The sequence below is a fragment of the Hermetia illucens genome, chromosome 5 (assembly GCF_905115235.1).
Source record: "Hermetia illucens chromosome 5, iHerIll2.2.curated.20191125, whole genome shotgun sequence".
Classification (NCBI taxonomy): Eukaryota; Metazoa; Arthropoda; class Insecta; order Diptera; family Stratiomyidae; genus Hermetia; species Hermetia illucens.
Window position 1 is genome coordinate 84,890,535 of NC_051853.1, and position 22,247 is coordinate 84,912,781.

General features: G+C 40.7%; 1 protein-coding gene across 1 annotated transcript in view; it reads left to right on the forward strand.

The window, feature by feature from the left end:
- The first annotated feature begins 678 nt into the window (after positions 1-678).
- The window catches only part of LOC119657480, a 589,953-nt gene continuing 568,384 nt past the window's right edge, over positions 679-22,247 (forward strand). The window contains exon 1 of the mRNA XM_038064400.1: positions 679-742. The gene's annotated coding sequence lies outside the window, so the exon portion shown is untranslated. The remainder of the gene's footprint in view (positions 743-22,247) is intronic.

Consider the following 22,247-nt stretch of genomic DNA (forward strand, 5'->3'; position numbering starts at 1 on the left):
TCAATACGTCTACAGACCTTTCACAATTCCTCCTTAGTAACCTCAGTGATCGAATAGAGGTCCTGTTGAATCGTAAACTAAAGTAATTATTCTGAATAAGAACCGCAGAGGTAATTTTTCCCATGTTATTACAGCTTTTTAGGCAGCCTTTCCCTTATGTGTGTGATTAATCTAGGACTATGGCTTCTAGCATAGAATACCGTGCTAACTAGCCGTCTCATTTTGCTACAGTTGCCTTAGAGAGAGCGCAGTAGTTGTAGGTATGAACGATAGTTGATTTTTGCAATTAAAAACCGACTCTCGAAAAGGTGATTGCTTCCTATATGGTTTGTCTTTCACATCCTCATATCGCGGTGCTTTCAGACGTATTACAGCCACAGCTACATTTTATTTTAGTTTGCGAGACCAAGAGCTGCGGTGCCTTCCAGTGTTACAAACACTTTTAGATACTTAAGTAGGTGCCAATTTTTAGCATCCTATCTGCAAGGCTACATTTTTTGTCAAAAGGATTAATGCATAACTTTCCCCATTTCCTCAATTTTGTTATCTATTTCATAGTTCGTGTTGCATATTATGTACGACTAGTTCCATGAGGCGTGGTTTATGCGCTGGTGTATCTTGTTTCCCTACCAAACTATTCTAGATACTTTCATATTTAAACTAATATATATTCTTCTTTATTTTCAGTGCTTTCTAATGATGGGATCGCGCATGGAATAGTCACTGTTTTCCCAATTTGATGGTATGTATTCAATGCCGTTAATTATTTGTAAAAGTTTCGGACGGATATTTGGCAAATGATAGATTTAATTTGGCTGAGTTTGGTTCTTGTGGACTCTAAAAATAGAACGAGTCCATTGAAGGTATTCACTAAATTGCAAAATATGAGAAACTTAATGGTATTTCTGCAGATGCTGATATAGTAAATTTTTTGGGAAACGAAGGGCCACTAGCTAAAGTGGTGACAAGTTTACGTGGGTATCGGTACCAGGAATAGTTATTATTGAAAACCATCTCGATCCATGGATCGCGTGCTCCAATTTCGAGCAGTGATGCCTCAATTGAACCTTGCCAGTGCTTTCGGGGATTACTTACCGTTCTTCATCCTCCTGTTCTCCTTTCGACTACCCTTTTACGTATGCGGCGACAGTCGGGTCCACACTTCAGACGTGGCTTGCCAATCGCAATTTCTGACGTCTGATTATTTTGGAGACTTCTGAGTCACCCAATATTTGATATAATTCATCGTTGTGTCTGATTCGCCATTGGTCGTCCTCTAGTTTAACTAAAACTGTCTTCTCGAATGTAATGACCAGGTTTTCGGAAGTTTGTGTTAGAATCCATAAAACATGTCTTATTATTGTTTTGCATGCTTTCCTTTCCTGTGTATGCACTTGGTTTTCAAAATCGGCAGGACCAAATAAAAGGCTTTGTCTGCATTGTACACCTAAGTATATAAAGTTCTGTATATTTTTCAAGTTCGTTATCTTTTGTCTGGTAGGCGTCGCCAAAGCAATGCTAATTAGGGCTAGTGATTTATAATAAAGCATCAACCGATCAATAATCACATTAAAATTTAGGAATCATAGCTGAGTTATGAAGTTTATTGGTTAGTAAACATTCGAACGTCAAAAGAATTTTGGTGCGGGGTTAAATTGCTGACAGGGACATCAAAACCAAAACGTGTCCCTGTCGGTACTCATTAAAGAAGCGACGACTTCCTCTTCCTTTTTGTTTTTGTCATGAATACTTTCTACTTTTTCTTCAGGCTTTGTTCCGTTCAAAAACGGGATTGGCTCGTCGCGATCGGTGGTGCCATTTGATTCTGTAAGATTGCAGATATGGTAGGCACACCACAAATTAAAAGTTAATTCCCCGCTCCGAGCTACCTCTCAAGAATAGTGAAGGATTATCAGTGCCTCCTGCCCTGTGAGACATTGGATGGCAAGAGGAAGGTGGAGGTTACGTCATCACAGGGACCCACGCATTTTATGATAGTCTGCTAAGACTGGACGTGCTAAAAAAAACGCGTCTGGTCGGTTCAGCAGATGATGTTACGATACTTGTTGCTAGACACACCGTTCAACAAGTGCAAAGTAAACTTGCAATATGGATTTATTTCAGTCCCACATGGGAAAAAAACGCAGTAGTCATCTTGACTAAAAAGCGGATCCTGGTTCTGCGTCCCGTGTTATTCGGCGAGTTGATTATAGAATGAAAACCAATGATGGACGGTCGACTCGAAGATGAGCATTTTCAAGCAAATCAAGTCATGTCTAAAGTTTTGCCTTAAGTCGACTAATGACTAATGTTGGGGGTTCGATCTCTAGCATGAGGCGTCTTCTTATGAGTGCAACGCAGTCCGTTTTACTTCTCCTACTACTACCACAGAGATGGTGAGCTTGGCGGGTGCCGTCTAACTACCGCGTGAGAGTGACTCTCTCTCGCCCTCCTGCTAACGAACGCAATTCACAAACCAAAGGAAGGGAATTCAACGGAGATGGCTGCTCTTGAAAAACGGCAGCATTCACTTAATGAATAGTAAATCTCTTGGCAACACGAGTCAAGAAGCAGATGGACTGACTCATCGGCAGCTTACATAGGTGTATGACAGATGCAAAACTATTGTGAGATTGTTTCTTTACCTGGCCCCTAAGCGGGCGAGGAGATTTTCAGTGTTAATTGTATATGAATGGGAGGGCACGGTTCCTTGATTGTCTGTTCGGAAAGGGGGTGGCAAAGGCGCTGGTTGCATATTTTCTCATGTGAAAGTTGGAATGGGATTCGTCTGGAGCTTTATGCAGATACCGAGAGTTCTCTCCAGATAAGACTGTCAGAGAGATGCTGAGAGGCGCTGACAGATTGTGCCGTTTTGCCCTTCCCTAAGGCGAGAGAATGGTGGAACTAGCCCTAAGCAATGTGTCCAACGGTTAGTTATCTAATGGCAGGGAGATGTTTAGCTGGCAGTCTGACTGTTTACGGGAGTTCACAACTCAGTATCCTACCGAAAGATGGAAACAAGAATGTAGCCACATTTGAAAAGTTCGATCGTAGAGAAATTTTGAAATACATGTCTTCGATAGTATGGACATGTATTCCATGGTGATGAAAACTCACTTGCAAAGATTGGTCTGAGCATCGAACTTGAAAATACCAAAAGCTCGGCCGAACGACCTTGGCTTGATACGAAATGTGGAGTTTTGAGGGTCGCTCCACTCCATCCAGATCAGGCACATGACTAAGGAAAATGGCGCAACGGATCAAGACGAACGAGGCCAGCTTCTGAAAGGGAAATAAAAAAGAAAAGAAGATGAGAAAAAGGAAAATAAAACATAACGAAAAATCTTACCAACAGAAAACCATTTTCCAAGCTTTTCTATTTTTTTTGCAAGTTTTAATTTTCGAGCGGCTACTGAATTAACTTATATTTGTAAACAGTTTTCCCTGTTTAATTACTTTGTTTCCTTCTATTTTCTGAGTAATTCTGAAAATCTCTAGCTCAATTTTTCGAAATTCAGTTTTTGAGAAATAGAAACATTTACTCCAAGAATACAGAACTCTTCCCATTTTAAATATTCAATCTTAAAATTTACGGAGTTATACTTATCCTATAAATTATGAAAATAAATTTACTTATATCTCGCCGTAGCTTAGTTTACTCTAGTGCTGACCCTAAAACTGTATTCGCAAAGTAATCTTCATAACTAATAAACCAGCCAATAATTTATTTGAGAGAATACAAGAAGGGAAATTAATTCCGCGGTTTAGCCGGAATCATGCTTAAATTATTCATGGATAAACCAAAGTAATTTGAGATCTAGAGCGAATAAGTTCACCGTTCGTTTACAATTCCCACCCATATTTCGTCGGTAGTGTAAAATTATTGGAATATGGCTAGAGGAACTCAGTTAATAAATCTTTCGATTTAGACGATTTGATATGATTGAAATTATTCATTAGAAATATAACTTTTTAAGTCAACATGGCATTTGGAATCAAGCTTTTTTAGGGTAAAAATATTTCTAGACTTTTGAAAGGGCGTTGGCTCATGTTAAACATAAGATAGAAAGAGCTTGAATTCTCTACGTCGCCTACAAGCATTTCATAAATAAGGACCCACTTGGTTCGAGGGAAAGACAAACAACAAAAAACTGGTGGTCTTCCACGGGGGTCAGCTTGGTTCCTTAAGTTTGTTCTTTTTTTTGACAAGTGGTTCGAATCCAGTGAACTTTACAATATTTTCTGGGTGGTGACGTCAATTCAGCATTGAGCACAGTGGTTGTAACTTTTTTCTCTCTCTCTCGCAGGTGATATTGCACCATATAGAGGAGGCTTTTGGAGACAGGTAATTTTGATCATACTCCTTTCTTCGTCAAGACGCTTTCCTAAATTCCAAATAACAACGAACTATAATGGGATAAAACGGCTTCAGGTGTAAGTTTATTCTGGGAATCCTTAGTGCACATTCATTTGACATTGACAATCCCTTCACTTTGTGCAGAAACTGTTTATACTTTTGGTGCTCGGACTCTTATTTTTGGGTGGAGCTAAAATAGCGGCTGACAGGTTCATCCAGTTGTTTCTACCGTGGCGAAAAGTTTACGCTACCATTTTTATACCCATAAAATTTGCACCTAGAGGCTAACGAGCTTGAACGCAGTAGTTCTGTTCTCTTGGTTTATGATAGTCCACACCAGTGTTTCGATCCCGTCATCCCAGGTTCGAGATTACATTAACCAAGGCGGTTTGCGTTCATCCTTTGCTGCCCCGCTGCTTTAAATTTATCACTTGCACAGCACCAGGTGATAAGAACTCGTAAAGTTGGAAGTTGAATCGAAAACAACCGATTAATTAAATAAATGCTATTTAAAAGGTAAGGCGAAATGAGAAAGTCATGCCAAAGCGATCCGAAAGTCGACCTGATGATAACAGTCAATATTATTAGCTAAAAAGTTGTTCAGCTAAAATTGCTTTCATTAGACTCAAAATGTTAACATGAGTGTCCTTAGTTGTTTCACCTTTAATTGAAAACACATTCGATTTAAGATATGTTAAAGTGTCGCCAACATATCGTTTTTAGTTAACATAATTAATTCAATGTACCTAGCTTTAGTCGCAATTTCATTTAAGAGGTGCAAACTGCGGACAATTTATAAAACTGCACTCATACGGCGATGTAAGTTGCTTTATTTTCCGCGAACGAAGTGTGTTTAAAGCCGCCTAAAGCGTCTGTCTGTTTGATGAGGTCCTGATTCGTGGGTTTCGTGGGTTAGTTTTGAAATAAATATCTCCATTATCATCTCCGCGAAATCACAATTCGCAGATATCAATACAATTCTCTGTGATAAATGCCAGCCTTTGGCATAATGACTTAATTCTGACTTTTTGACTTCGATTCCCCAACGATGTGGATCTCAATCAATCTTGACAAGTGAGCTCTCGTCAGCGCCGATTGCAGATGCATACCTTCGGAGACACCTATCTTATATTTTTTTTCATGATCGGTGCAACCCAACATGGATCGCAGATCTCCTCATTTCAGATGCGATCATGGTGTGCTACGTTACTGGTCCAACCCAGCACTTTTGCCTCCATTATCGTGGCATGCTGTTCATTGTTTATGAAAGTCGGCCCATATTCAGAACCATATTGGGCGACAGGGCAGACTACACTGCCGAAAACTTTGAATTCGCTGTTCCATCGATCATAAAGAACGCCAGTTTTGAAATCCCAGTTCAGTTGTTTTGGTTGGTCAGTTTTGGTGGTGCCTGAATCAATTTCAAATCGCAGTTCACTATTGACTGATAGCACTGATCCAAGATATTTAAATCTCTCAGTTCTGGTCAGGTCGATGGTACTGATAGTGATAGTGCCTGTGGCATTGAGGTTAAACGTAAAAAATTCCGTTCTATTCAAATTCAATCTGAGGCTGTGTTTCATGAGTCGTGAGATCGTGTTCCACTTTTGGACAATCGCTCAGCTGCTCGATATCAACTTTGCTTTGAGACGCTAGGAAAACATCATCTACATAGAGCAGTCTATAGGAAACAGTATAAGAGATAAGGGGCGATCGAAAAACACCATGCAGACATGACAATGCTTCTCACAATGTTTCTCCATGACTAACCTCTCAGTTTGTATTATTTGAGTAATTCAGCAGTTATTGCCAAACCCGACTTAGTTCACGGTTATTTGTTGCTTTCCCGGATTTTATTCCTTTCAATGCTTCCTCGACTTCAGCAAATTTTCAGTATCTGTCTCATCGTTTTTCCTTTGGTTTATTCCATAGTCGCCAGTAAATTTCATCTGATTGTTCATATGTCTCCAATTTATTATAATATTCTCTACTTCTGCTACTCTCTTCGTGAATTCAGAAGTCGGGAAACCGGAAGCTGAACACTTCAGGTATGAAAGGATTGTCCGATTTGTGTTTGTAATGTTAAGGTATTTAGTTTGCCAGACCATTCACCTTAGTATGATACTGGGATGCAAAGTCTTAGAGTGCAATAAATTTACACAAAAGTGACAACTCTGACCTATTACGAATCTCTTAGTAATAGTGCGATTTCCACCAAATTTTGTATTGCAAAACTTAACGATTCCAGGATGTATTTAAAATAAAAATGTTATTATAATAAATATTCTAATATAGAATTATTAACTTTATTTAAACAGGTATCGATATGGAGAGTATTTTCAAGCCTAGATACCATATGAGTGGATCATCATATTTTTTGTTCAGATTTTTGGTTTGGGTTGTTTCTGCGAACAGGTCCTTCAAATAACTGATCCCTTTCGAACCCCGCACTCTTCCACTTTGCAACCAATGTCAAAACTGATATCGCTTCGAGACCTTTGATTTCGTACCCCACATGGCTATATTCGGTGAAAACATTTTACACCTCCAATCAGCATGTATAATGGTTGACACCAAATTTGGTGGACAAAATAAGAAGGTATGATGCAAGCGTAAAGAAATGTAGCAACTGTGGTGGCCCACATACTGCCAACTATCGAGGATACCTAGTATATGCAATAGTGAAACAAAAAAGCAATTTTTTTCCGAGCTAGCATTTCAAACTATCCCCGAACATTGATGAACCCAGTGCTAAAATATCCGAAAACTAGCTTCAATCTGGAGCTATATATGCAAATGTATCGAAATCTAACGTTATTACGATAATAAACAGCAGCAAAACCTAAAAGGGTTGGTTATATTACTATCGCAATCTTTCATCTAGTTTATAAACTCCATACAAGCAATGATGCTGGAACTAATTCCCAAATAATAGCAATTGTTTTACTCAGTAAATGAGTCTACCCAGATTCTGCCAATGGAATGCAGACTGTATCAATTAACATAGATTCGAATTGAAGTGTTTCCTCAATAAGAACGAAATAGAGAATCATAGTCATCTCTGAAATACACCTAATGGATAAATACAATTTGGGTATCAAAGGCTTTATATTCTACGATACAAAACATTCTGAGGGCCATAGTGGTCTACGAAAGGCCTACGAAAAACTCTGTTTGATAAAAACCAGTAGAATATGCAAAATTATCTCAGAGTTTTAGCTTCAACTATTCTCTCATTCTCATTGGAAAGCATGTTGAAATCTGCAAAGACCAACAAAGTATTCACCACCCTTGCGCATATGAAGAGGTGACTGGGCTCGAATTGATGCTGAAAAAGGCGCTGCACTCATTTCGAAAATGTTTTTATACCCATCCCACTGAAAAACAAAGTTCAACTTCCACGATGCTCACTCTCATCTGCCATGATCATCACTCCGCGAATATGTGGAGAAAAATCCAGAAAAAGCCTGACGCAAATAGCATCATGCCACCCCATAAGCCAAAGGTATTTAGAAAATTGGTGGCATCAAAGATTCTATCATTCCTAACTAGTCGCAATATAGTCCCCGACCTTCAACCATGAAAAGTTATTGCCGTCTTTCTCGATATTGCCCAGGTTTTCCAAATATGTATGGTATCTTCAAACTCTAGATAAGAGGTCGGTCGTTCGGATTAGGATGCAAACGCTTCACATCCAAAGATCGTCCTATCAAAACATTGAAGCTACACTAACACAAGTGAGACTAAAAGCGAAAAGTATCTACTGGTTAATCAACCGAAATTCGGGTTTATCACTAGACAACATTAGTTAAACCTATCTGGACCTATGGAATTCAGTTATGGGGTGCAACAAAAATTCTAAACTTCCTTCGAATAATAGCAAATGCATCTCATCAAGGATAATAGCTTACATCGATATCCAATTACTCCTCTCGTGGATGACGAAATACTCAATCAAACTAATTATGTATAGAGGAGTACTGATGCTAGATATCCCTACGAGTGTGTGATGATCCTTGGACATGTCCTCGTTGATGACAAGCTCTATGCGAAAGAAGCAGTGCATGGCTTTAAAGATCAACGCTGGATTACAAAGGATACATTCTGTACGTGCGTTCAACGTATATAACACCGCATATAACACGAGAGCAACGAGCACGGAAACCAAATATAGGTGGCCCGAGTCTTGCTCATTTCAAGGGTGATGACCACGACCGTCCTAATGGGTGTTTTTTTACAAGTTTGGTTTTTTAATTACCAACCTTGTTTCTAGTGATTGTCAATTTGACAGTTTGCGGCATATAATTGGTCAGTACGTTTTGCCATTTCACAATGAATAATGCTTGCAAATTATACAAATTTATTTTGGAAATCATGCTTCAGTTCGCCAATCTTTCCGTGCTTACATTCATTGTACAGTCGACATGATCGTCCATTCGAGCAAGTTATTCGAAAAAAACTTTATTAGTTTCGGATCAGTGCGATACAAATGTAGGATTTCGATTAGTCAGCTAAGCGGAACGCTGTCAAAAACCTTGGCATAATCGATCTAGCAACTAAAGAGGTTTCTTTGGCCTCTAGTTGCTTGTCCTACAACTACCGAGTCGATAATGAGTTGCTCTTTGCATCCCCTTGATCCAACTCGGCAGCCCTTCTGCTCCTCGGACAGAATGTTGTTGGTCTCGAGGTGCGCATTGATCCTGCCGCAAATAATGGACTTGATGAATTTGTAGAGGGTTGGTAAGCAAGTGATCGGTCTTGTGTCTGCGGGGTCTGTAGGTTCTGGGAATGGGCCCGTGAAAGAAATGACCACTTTTCAGCTCCCACCTTCTCCCTGTGTACGCTAAATGCCAGAAATAGGACCAGCTTTGAAGAGTAATAATCGATATCTTTCAATTGATACCCCACATGGCTATATTTGGTGAAGAAAAATTAAACCTCCTTCTGAATGTATGGAGAGTCCCCCTTAAATTTAAGATAAAACGGCGTAACTCATTGTATTTGACCCGACACATGGTTCAATATGGTGAAAAATTACACCCCTCTTTTTGCACTTATGGGGACCCGCCCCCTCCCCCTTAAATTCAAGTAATGCAATACATACAGTCAATCGGTATAGCCGTTTCTGAGAAAAATGCGTGTGAGAGACAGGCGGAGAGAGAAGCAGACAATAAACCGATTTTAACAAAGTTTTGTTTCATAAAAAACCTTAAAAAATGGGAACTGCATATCGCGCAACTGCACGATTGATATTTTGACCAAAGAAGGACAATGTCCTTATGATCGAGCATATCTCACAGGAGAATTTTCTGCTCGTATACTCAGTGAAACTATCGCTGAACGACAAGGGAAGCCGAAGTAAGCTTCGACTTAACACAGCTTCTAAATGGATACGTAGGTTACCAAGCATATCTCTGTCGATCTAGGTATGAAGATTGGAGAGGATACAGAATGTTTATTGCAATTCCCGAGGTTCGCAGCTCAAAGGGCTGCATTGGAAGCCACCTTACACTCCAAAATAGAATGAAGTCGAAAAGATGATATCAGTCATCCATAAGAAGCTCAGATAGGAAGAAGTCAGTCGAAAGATGGAACGACAAAGAAACACGAACGTGAACCCTACCGCAGGATAAATTCTGATCAAGCCGCGCGACGTGATGGAAGTCCCGAATGGAGAGTGGTAGAAGAAGAAGGTGCTTTCCGTCAGTAGCAGTTCCACATAACCCTCTGGCAACGGTTGCTATTGGACCTTTGTGCCTTCCGTCGACCAAAAAGAGGGCACACATAAGACAGACAGACGGACAGACAGTAAATCGATTTTAATAAGATTTGTTTTGCACAAAACCTTAAAAGCTTTCTGCCGCCGGCTTATTAATTTTCATTACAGAAGAATGTCCTATTTTCTACGCAGTATGGGCCGAGTAATCTTAATCTCTAACTTCTTGCTGGATTTAATTTATTTTTCCGTAGTATTGCGGCTGTGACTGAAAGTCATCAAGAAACATTTCTCCATTCATTTCAGTTGACCTTTCAAGTTTGGGGTAACTCCATATTTTGCTTTGAAGAATCAATCAATTTGCAAATTCAAAGCGTACAAGCGTACAGCTCCGAAGGGGATGGATTTGCATCGATGATGGAAGAAAAACTTTCCAGTAATTGAATGCTAATTGCATCATGCGAAATTCATTTTATTTCTTCACAACTGACCCCCGATAATAGAGACAATTTCGAACGCTGCACGGACTTTGATGTTGGGTTTCGATTGAGGTTGATTTGTTTGAATAATAAACTTTTGCTGTAGTTACCGCACTGATGTGTTAATTGTGATTATGTATACGCATCTATATACAAGGGCAACCGCATGTACGTGATTCTGTGCGTACTTCTATCTTGAGAAAAGTTCAGTTCCTATAGATATATTAATAGAATCCCATTTTCCTATGCTTAAGTTCCTTGTTTGCATGTTGAAAAGCACTGAATCTAGTCCTATAACAACCACCGCATAATCCAGTGATTCTGTATCCTTGGACTCCAATCATTGAAAAGCAGTTGACAAGCAGAGAGAGATTCGTTACTTTTTTATAGGATTACCGACTTCCACAAATAAGGATAGGGTGAGAAAGTTACTGAGCCTTATGGCGATCCCTGCACGTACGTATAGCTATAGTTAAACTGGCGAAACCTACATATCTTCGGCACCCGATTTGTATCTGGATTGACAGCAGACAGCATGGTATCCGCACCGGATTTCACTCATTACGGTGATTTAGGGATACTCACCTTTTTCCGAAATTCGGAAAGTGGAAACATACCTCATAAAGACCTTTAAGGGTATCGTTTTTGGGGATTAAACAATGATGTAGGCGAAATGTTGTTGGGAATTATGTTGTTACCCACATTCATGTGTCCATGACCCTTGTGTTTGGTACGCTTTCCTTTTCCCTCGACTCGTTCGTTCACCGACGTGTAGAGTGTGTAAAATGAAACCCCATTTTGTTCAAATGCAATAACGTTTTATGGAGCGTTGTTTGAATTTGGCGTCTAGATTTTGCGGCAGGCGTAATTAATTAAGCTCTCCTGCGTTGTATGCTAAGCGAATGAGGTTGTTGTGGTATTCTGCTAATTACAGATTGAAATGTTTGAAATTTAGTATAGTTAACGGGCGTAACACGATATTGGCGAAATACACAGGTTTCAGCTGCTATATCGATGGAGACGTGGATCTTGAAATGGGGCTAATAGTGATGTTGTGTAGGACATGATGGCTCCCTTGAGAAGATGGAACTCGTAGTAGCATTGCATGTTGCTACATCGGTCGCTTGAGGCTCTTTTGGATACGTTAAGACATACACTCCGAAGTGTATGCCATTGGTAAGGACGATTAATGAAGGTTGGGTTGTATTTATCCCACAAGTGATTCTTTCTGATCTGATGTCCAATTGGCTCTGGCGTTAACCTGCCAGACGTTTCGAATAAATGAAACGATAACCTGGAAGAATCTGAAACAAAAATCAATAGTTTGAGTAATTGATTTTCGCATCGTCACACAGTGAATCTTGTTTGAAAGTCTTGCGTACTATTAAGTGAATGAAAAAAGAGTTAATATAGATACGGGGAGGCGGAAAAGTAAAAGAGAAACATTAAAAGGAATGAGATAATGAAGCAATTGGATGTCTTTATGGATATTCACAGAAAATGCATTTTTGTTTCAAATCCTTATTACAAACGCATTTGAATTTAAATGGAAGGCCGTAAAAAAATAGCTTCTTTGCCAGGCTTGGTAACATTGCCTAGCCATTTCATCCACGAGAGGCCCAATTTTACAGGATATAACACCGTGTTTAATCCACCTCTTCAGCTATTCATTACCGTGATTGTGTCAGGTAGAAATTTACCTCACTGGACCATCGATGGCCTTGCAAGCACCTCGGGAATACGACGAGCGGTATTAGCGCGCAATGCTGACCACATTGCCTCCTAGTGTACAGTTACGGTCTTGAATGAAGTGCTCTAACACACTTCAAGGCCCTGATCCAATATGGATTGCTGTGCCAATGATTATTATTATTATAAGCGGTATTAGATGATGATCTTTTCCGAACCCGATATCAGTTCCTCTTTTGTTACGCCCTTCTAGCAGACAACTCCTGAATCTACTGTTGATCGCAATATAGTCAATCTGATTGCTCATACAGTGCTGGTCAATTAAATCTGGTTTCTGTTCTTTTCAATGTTTAAACAATATGTTACCAATATCAAGGTGGTAGAAACTACAGAATTCCACAAATCGTTCACTAGTATCGTTACAATGGGGGAAGACCTTGTTTTCCCATCACTTGTCCGAGCGAAGTGTTGTCAAAGCTCAAATGTAGGAAACCTTTATTAGACTGCATTCAGTTAATCGTAGAAGGCTTGCTTCTACCCTTAAATAGAAGTCTTCGTAAAGGCATATTATTCTACTATTAAATTACTTCGAGTTCGGGACCGGAGCCTCGCTGTTAGACAGTCATTATCCTATCCCAAATGAACTCTCGAGTAGTGAGAAGGGTCTTACATTTTCCCCAAAAAATCAATCGAATACCAGATTCACATTTGCTTGAACTGACCCCTCGGAGTACAATGACACAGTGCTATAATACGGAAAGAAGTCCCCTCCAAAGTTTCATAATCTGATCTTACTTATTAGGCCTACAAATAAGTTCTGTCGGTTTTCACAATAGATGGCGTAGCTTGTTTTTTATTCCATTGATCCACATTTCCAAACATTCATCGGAAAGCTACTGTCAATAGGCACAAACGTCAGTATAAATTATTTAATTGAAGTGTAAACAACAATACTTTTTTCATCAACGAAAATGGCCAATTTTGTACCAAATAATGTGTTTTTGCGGGGAGTTCTACTTCATTATTTCAATATGAAGCAAAAAGCAACCGAAAGTCATCGCATTTTGGTGGAAGTTTATGGTGACCATGCTCTATCTGAACGAACGTGTCAGAGGTGGTTTCGACGGTTTAAAAGTGACAATTTTGACTTGGAAGACGAAGAGCGCGCCGGACGGCCAACAATTTTTGAAGATGAAGAATTAGAGACATTGCTCGACCAAGATTCATCGCAAATGGAAGAAGAACTTGGAAAAACACTTGGAGTCACTCAGCAAGCCATTTCCAACCGTCTAAAAGCAACGGGAATGATCCGAAAGGTCGGAAGTTGGGTTCCGTATGAACTGAAGCCAAGAGACGTCGAACGCCGTTTTTTCACGTGCGAACATCTGCTCCAACGACAAGAAAGGAAGGGTTTTCTGCATCGAATAGTTACTGGCGATGAAAAGTGGATCCATTACGATAATCCCAAGCGTCGGGCAACGTGGGGATACCCCGGCCATGCCTCATCATCGACGGCCAAAGCGAATATTCATGGTGAGAAGATCATGCCGTGTATATGGTGGGACCAGCTGGGTGTGGTATACTATGAGCTGCTAAAACCGAACGAAACGGTCACGGGCAAACACTACCGACGTCAAATGATGCGTTTGAGCCGCGAACTCAAGAAAAAACGGCCGCAATACCAGCAAAGGCATGATCAAGTTATTTTGCAACATGACAATGCTCGTCCACATGTTGCACAGCCCGTTAAAACATATCTAGAAACGTTGAAATGGGAAGTCCTACCCCACCCGCTGTACTCTCCAGACATTGCTTCTTCTGATTACCATTTGTTCCGGTCGATGCAACATGGCTTGGCTGACCAGCACTTCTCCAATTACGACGAACTCAAAAAATGGCTCGATGAGTGGATAGCGGCCAAGCAGGCCAATTTTTGGCGCGATGGTATCTATGAATTGTCTGAAAGATGGAAGAAAGTTGTGGCTAGCGATGGACAATACTTTGAACAATGAATGTATAACCAATTTTTCACAATAAAGCTTCAAATTTAAAGAAAAAACCGGCAGAACTTGTTTGTAGGCCCTATAACTATAAAATGTCCAGCCTTTAGTAGTGGGACACACGCTCAAGTTGAAGAGTGCGAACATCCTGGGGCATCTTATTGCAAAAATCGAGCCGTGTCTTGAAGATATTACCAAAAGTGTTAGGTAAGTTCATTTTTATCCGCCCCTTACGACAAGCAGGAAATACTGTGACTGAATTATTAATCCCCACCTTACAGGATGAGGTCAATGAGGTAAAAATGAATAAATTGGTAACGTACTAAAAAGGCTACATCATGTTTTATGTCCCTACAGACTGTAGTGACTTGTCGCTCCCCCTACCTCAAACAGGTTTGATGAAATTCCGATCATATTTACTGCATTGGTTTCCCATTATGTCTAATTTATCGTTGGCTACAATTGATCTTTGGCAGCAGTGTAGATTTCTTATAAGTAGATCTTCACATTCCACATGATACCATCCGGGATAGTGGGTTAGATGAACCAAGCTTCCTTTACTAGTATGAAAAAAAGGCTAACCTGTGTTTGAAATATGTTGTTGCTAATTCAGTGAAATTAGTATGACGAGCCATTTTAGGGCAATTACAGCCAGCGAGAAGTATGTTTTAAAACAATCAGAAACTTCTCAGTTCCGTTCCTTGGTCAGAAGCATATTTCCTTTGCAAGAATACCTTTGATGTTTTCGAAATTATTCCTTTTCTGATTTTTGCAGCTGCTTTAATTGTGCCATTACAGTCAGTTAAATCTCTGCACTACTTAGGATTGTCAGTCACTGTCACCACTCCGACGTCTCTGCCTATATCCCCGCGAAGCCACTCTGAAATAATACTTCACAGGGGAGGGCCCTTTAGCAGCACTATCAAGTGCCTATCGAACCATCTAGGATGTTCCCGGAGCTTGTTTTGTATTGCAACTATTGTGTTTGCCTCGCTGCAATTTTTTCCTACCTCAGTATTGCTTCGAAGAGTTTCAGGGGACCGATAATTACGTTGATGACAGCGCTCAAACTCCTTCTGTCATCTGACAAGGGAACGTAATATATTCAGCTCCCCAGGACTACCGGAGTGTATTCCGAATAGTCGAAAGACTTGTTCAATCCCATGCAATGTAAACACTTCCTGTATTTACTGTACCTCGTGAAGGTCCGTGAAAGGTTTTAATTCAATGATCCGTGCTTTTGCTCGAGTTGACTTCCTAAACACAATATCAGAATATGGCATCCAATGGCCTTTTTACGCAGTTCCTACCTAATGGTACAGATTATCTTTCTCTCCCGGAAAAGGCTTTATTCAGACTGCTCCACATCCTCAGTGCGATTGACCGGCAGACGCAACTCTGCCTGTTTCGGTTCGCAGTGGTATCCATCACCTGAACAGACACGAATCACGTATAGGAGGATTGATTTCACCATCCTATAAGCACCATGCTACTATATTTTGTACACTTGATATTAGTCATAAGCTTTATTAAATATGAACTACCATTTACTCTGCCATATGTGTCCAATTAAGTCACCAAGCTCAATTTGATATCTATTATTACTGCCAGGTATATAATAATCGTTTTTCGAAGCGACCTCGCATTTATCAATTTGGATTTTGACAGTATTGTTTTTGCTACGGTCTGTAATAACGAAAGCTTTTCTCCAGTTTAACCATTCGTATCCATAATATGATGGCATGAATGGGTTTACTTCCAAAAACTCCCACATTTCGAAGTATTTCGATATTTCGCAACTACCACCTTCGCCCACCACAACCACGGTCGTCTTTAATACTAATCAGTATTGATTTCTCCAGCACGGGAAGGTAAAGCATTCCATCATAGATATGTTCCATAGAGGGGTCTTAATGCAGAACCTTGGGGAGCACTTGCTGTCTGTCTCTCTGTAAAGTAATTCTGACTGAACTGAGCCAACGCTTCCCTAGGCAATTGAACGACCATTCATCGACCATAGGACAAATTTGCCGAAACTAATATTGTCGGTCCGAAAGACCACCTGCTACCTAGATGAACGTACAGATATTACGTTCTCCCACAGCTTTCTCACGGAGCACCCCAGATTCGACACCATAACTCACTGAACGGGAAACACTCTTTGGGCTTATGAACTACGTAGGCCTGACCATGGCAGCCAGTGTGAGGGCTCGGTTCGGAGTCGCGTCCAACTCGAGAGACATTTTATCCCCAATATTTCTACGTTCCCGATGAGAAGATGTCCTGTAGAATCATTTGCCGAGATCCAGTTTCCTTCTGCTGCGGGTAAAATAGCTGGCAGGAATTGTCTGGTAGAAATGTGTTCCTCCTGAAAGGCCTACTGAACCAGTTTCTCCATTTCTATTGCATTTTCGACTGTCGCTTTCTCCATTTCCACTCTAGAAGTATTGTTTACTCACCTGCCAGACCATTTCTGCCATCAACGAGGTATGTCAAGCCAACGATCTAACCTAACCATCTACCTCGGTAGATGGCCACGCATCCAACGTTGACCAATACAGTGTCCAAATTCTCAAATCTTTTTAACTGACCCCTGGTGTTCGTCACTCGGCTTGTCTTCAGGTTCGTGCGGTGAAATCGTTGCCGATTATGTGATCTCTAGCTTTAAACGTCAGACAACATTATCGTGTTATATCGTGGTATTGCACTAGGAAGAGTGTAACAACAGTAGATACGGATGCCGTTGACTTTGCCCTTCACAAAGCCATATCCAGGAATGCCAATATTTATACGTACTCATCGGGCGTTGTCAGAAGTATTTTTTACTCCGTAGTTTCGATATGGTTTACAGATTAATGCCACACGTCCATATTCGGGTTTTGAATAGTTTCGGAAAGCAAGTCATCAGCTGCTTGCAGTGGCTCCCTCCTATTTGCCGGGCACCACTTGGGACGTGCCTGTCATCCACACCCTCCTTCTCCCTCCTCTGCTTGCACAACCAGCGCCTTATCGACCAGATCGTGAAAAATATCCATTGATTTATTTAACTCAAACATCAGATTGCTTTCTTACGTCCACCTGATGCGGCTTACACTACCACCCAAGTCGATATACTCTTTCTCTCCTCCCCCCTAGATTTCACCATTAAATATGCTGAAATGCAGCCTAGATGAAGTACCTCGGGAACACTGGGCGCTCCTCACGGATAACGCCAGACCCACGCCGAAGTTAACGAGGAACTTTGCTGTGGACTTTCGAATTAGGGCAATGTTGAGGCAAGGCTGTGACTCAGTATTCTTTACTGGCGCATCAAAGATGATCTGTAGATCCCCTGCGGAAATTTTTTTGGGATACATGCAGTGTAGTTACATCCCAAGCGCAAGCCTGTTAATGGCTGAGGTATGGTGCGAGCCTCAAGCGTAACTTAAACTTTTGATAGTCAGACGAGTATGGTCACTTGGCCTTGTACTCAGTGACAATGTCCTCCAGGGCGCACTGAACAGTTTATGTGGCACGCTCAACATCGCCTTCCGCTGGGTTCACGTCGTAGGAAGATAGAAAGGAATTAGCAGGTCAATGGACTAGCCAGTCGAGGCTCTGCTCTTCGTAGTCCGTCGCTGGGCACAGTCTGTGTTTCGGCGGTGACTGTTAATTGCGGAATCTGCTTGCATTACTTAGTAGCCCCAGACTTCAGATAGCGAAGGCATATCACCTGCGCCAAGTCAAGGAGGATTTGGCTCAAGGGTAACAATATTTAATTGCAAGAGCTCTTGCCACCAACGCTTGCAAATGCATACAAGATGACTGCGGTCTGCACGAGGCACCGGCCTACAAGCAACCATGCCGTCAGACTCCGCATAGTCGACAATTAGCATTTCTAAAGCTGTGGAGAATTGGGAGAAAACCTCAGGCTCTTTCTTTGTGATTGCCCAAGCTACGGACAATAGGCAGACCCATTTTTGAGGACCTCAGGGAAAACTCCAACTGCAAGGTAGACTGACTGGGAAGGTGTGGTCCGGCTGAACTCTTCCCTCTTACTTTTACTACAGCAGTAATGGTCCTATCACTTGATTTTGATAAATAATCATTATTTCCGCAAGGATTTTCCGTTTTTATTTTATTCTTTTGCACGCTTTTTACTGCTCACCTGGATGTATTACCATTGTTCGGATTTACGAGTTTTCGATTATTCTCCTTTTGCCAATATTGAGGCCATAAAGGAAGTATTACCGACTTTCTTTGGAAATTTTGCCAACTCTGCTTTTCCTAATGACGAAGTGTTTTCTTCTTGCGCGTTTGATGGGAAACAAAGGATTCGTCAGTTCTATCCATATCCCGCTTCTTCACTTTTTCACCTACCTTAAGTTGAGGAGGTGTCAGCTGCGCTTTCCGTGTAACTTTGCCCTAGACATTTAGGAGTTTTCACCTCTGCTGCGCTAATATCATCCAAAATAATGCATTTAGCAGAACCGGCCTCGCCTTGATGAACATACAGAGTTGATTTATGCGTTCTCCCAAAGAAACGCTGGCCTTTTGCATTGGTGTCAATCCAAGGTGTATGTGTATTCGTTAGCGAAGTCATTGGCGAACCTCGTATGGCCGAGGGACGATGCTGTCCTCGATGGATGTCGACAACCGGTAACCAGCTTGCCCATTCCCAAGTATCTACGGTATTGAATATCTGAGACTCTTCACTGTAAAAACACTTTTCTCTTTCTTCCTATCTGTTTGTTTGTGTTTTCAATGTGCCAATTTTTGTTCGTGAGTAAGCATTTCATTTAACCTACCCATCCTGCGCAAGAGTATGCCCATGCGCGCGTGTGATGCGTATATATGCATGCCCATAAAACATCCGCATTCACCCTTATCCGCATATGGGATGCGCCTGATGAGAGCCATCTCAAGTATTACCCTCCATATGATGGACACAAGTAATAATTGCTGTCCATGGGCAAACCAGTTAAGCGTTGAATTTGCCCCCATCCTAAGAGACGATGGAGAGTTTATGAAGGGGTAAAGTATTCATCCCTTGAAAATAGGGCCATTTTCATGTCATGTAGATGTAGATGTAGATTTAACTTTGAAACCCGTCATCGAAGGAGATATAAAGCGTATGGAGGTTGAAATAGGGGATCTTTACCCTCTGGATTATTTTTCTCTATAGCTTCATCTAGTTTTAAACTTAAGATTTCTTTCTAATGCACTTTATGGCATGAAATGAGCATAGGAAATTTATAAAAGCGTATAGTCGTTCCTTCTAATTTTTCTCCTAAATATGCATAGACGTATAATCCCAGATTTCACTCCCTTATTTTCAGATATTTTTAGTTTGGGTTATGAAATCCGATATTGTTTTTGCCATTTTTAGCTTTGGATATTACCTCCACGTTTCCACCTAAAATAGGAACATGGACGCCGACACAGCTTTTGTCAACAACATCAATCCCGGTTAATATATACGTTTCCTGTACTTTGAGCCATGAGCTATATTTCAACTCTACCGGAAAATGAAGTCCTTGTTGCTATATCTCATACATATAATAAAATAAAAATATATCCTTTATGTCTAAAGTTGCTTCCGGGGAATGGGACTATCCCAGTTTATTTATTTCACTTGGGAAAACCATTTAAGTTTTAGACCCTTACTGTCCCTACAAATTTTTTCAATTATTTATAGATATTTTTCCGAAATCTGCTATCCCTTCTTTCTTATGAAAGTGTGAATAGTTAAAGCTAAATCCCAGCGGCTATCCTTCTAACCCTTCAAGTTACACATGTATCCAAGCCGAGCCCCAGCAATTGGAAATAAGTTGAAAGATGGGGATTTACGATTATTGCTCTTTTAAGGAGTTTGTCGATACTCAGAAATTAAAACAAGATTAGTGGAAAGCACAACAACTATTCCATTTAACCAGACATTTAGCAGTGGAAACCAGAGTCTGGATGAATGCTTCTTAGAAGTCTTCCGGCTATCCACAAGACGGTGAGAATGAAGAACAAAAATTATGTTCATTATGTTCCTGTAGATCTTGGTACGTGGAAATACTTCTTTATGGCGAGGACTTTAATTCCGTCCAGTGGAAATCGGAACGAGAAAGCAGGGAGGCTGGGGTTTTCTTGTGAATAGTAATTGGGGATTGGGTGGGAATTGAACGGTTCTGCAAGCTAAGCATCTTAAAGAGGCTCCATAAATGGGACACTATCATTGCTCATGAATGCTCTTTAATTATAGTTATAGAAAGAATGCTGTTATCGTAAGGTTTATTCCGCTTTCATTTAGTGAATGTTACTCTTATTTGTAGTAAATTCAGCTTTTAGGTTTTCCTATTAAAGTTGGCAAAGGGTTGTTCCAAAATTTTAGGAGTACGCACAGCTCTTCGGCAACGAAACTGCTTTTTATTAATCCAAGTGTTTTGTGTTCTCACCGTAAATCATAGTTAGCCTGGATGTTAAAATGGTTGAAGCTTTCCAGTGTTACCAATTTCCGTTAGTGCTGTCGAAAGCCCTTCCGAAATCAAGGACTAATATCAAAAGAGCGGATATTGATCTCGTTAACGAAGCGGAAACAAGGGAGTTCGTATGTGTCTTGGCAAATGATGACTTTGATCCAGCTTCTGTACTGAGATGAGCATATGGACAGTACAATCTCCTGATAGTTGTGAAGGATCAATTTCATTTAGGATAATATTTGCCCTTCTTTGATAGCAGATTTTTTCTGCAGGGATCTGTCTTGGCGCTATGAATAAGCAAGTCTTGTTGAAGTCTTCGGTATTAGCTGGAACCGGATTTCGCATCTCCATAATGTATATTGATTAAGATAGTTTTGATTGACATTCGGCTACTGGTAATTCATCTGATCTAGGGGTCTTAATTAACACTTAAGATACTTTGGTCTTGTCGCTACCACGAAACTTATAAAACAGCTATATATTTCCTTTTTCGCAAGTAAGGAGCGAGATATTATTCAGTATTCCCATGATACATTCGCTTCTTGGAACTAAGTCCTTTTGTTAACCAATTGTCTTTGTCAGCCCTTTGGTGTAATTGCTCCTTTCTCTGCCAACAATGACGGAAATTCCACTATGTTTTGCAGCTGATTTATGATAATCGAAGATGAAACGAAGACAGTGTTTTCTTTCCTCCTCTTTAGTTTTTGTCCTGTTCATAGCGGGGTCAGCTCGTCGTGGTGGCCATTTTGTTTTATTAAAAGCCTGATCTGGAAGAATTCGCGAGGCTTTCAAATCCAGCATATCAAGTCACAGTTGTTTCAGCTGGCCTTTTAATCGCTTATCATCGACTTCGATATTCAGACCAATTTCGGCGAGTAAATTCCTGTTAGCATGAATTACGTGACCATACCATCGAAGGCGATAGCTGAAGCGGAATTTTGAGCAGGGCAGAGCAAATCGTTGTTCAACAAGTTAATACACTTGAATCGAATTATCCTGTAAGCCAAGCATTGACTTACTCCGTCAATTCATTGGAAAAGATGAAAGAATTTCGTGGATGAATCTTTCGTATTCCATTTTATTGAAAGTTGCCGCCTACCGGTCTAAATAAGGCGCAACCTGTTAACCATATCTTAACAAAATCGCGGCTGATTTTCTAGAACTTTCTCAAGAGTCTGCACTACTCCTCCACGAGCAGTGTGCGACCCGCACAGCGAGGGACTTTCCTTTTTCAATGTATGGCGTATTCCCTGCCATATCCGTTCTCTAATCGAGTGTCAGAAGATCCCGGGGAAGCAAGTGTTAACGAAGACTTAGAATTCCCAGGCAGCACCGAGAGTGCAGTGACCAGTAAGGCTGATAATCTTGGTTTTATTAGTGTTTATCTTCAGTGGGACATGCATACCTCCTCCTACCTGCGAATTCAGATTGATTGGGGCAAGCTTCTTCACTCAATGTGAGAACAAGCAGATGTCATCAGCGCAGATGAAGTATTTGGGAAAGATTTTACCTTTGTAACTTAGGCTTACAGTCGGAATTGTGAGAATACTTCTTTTT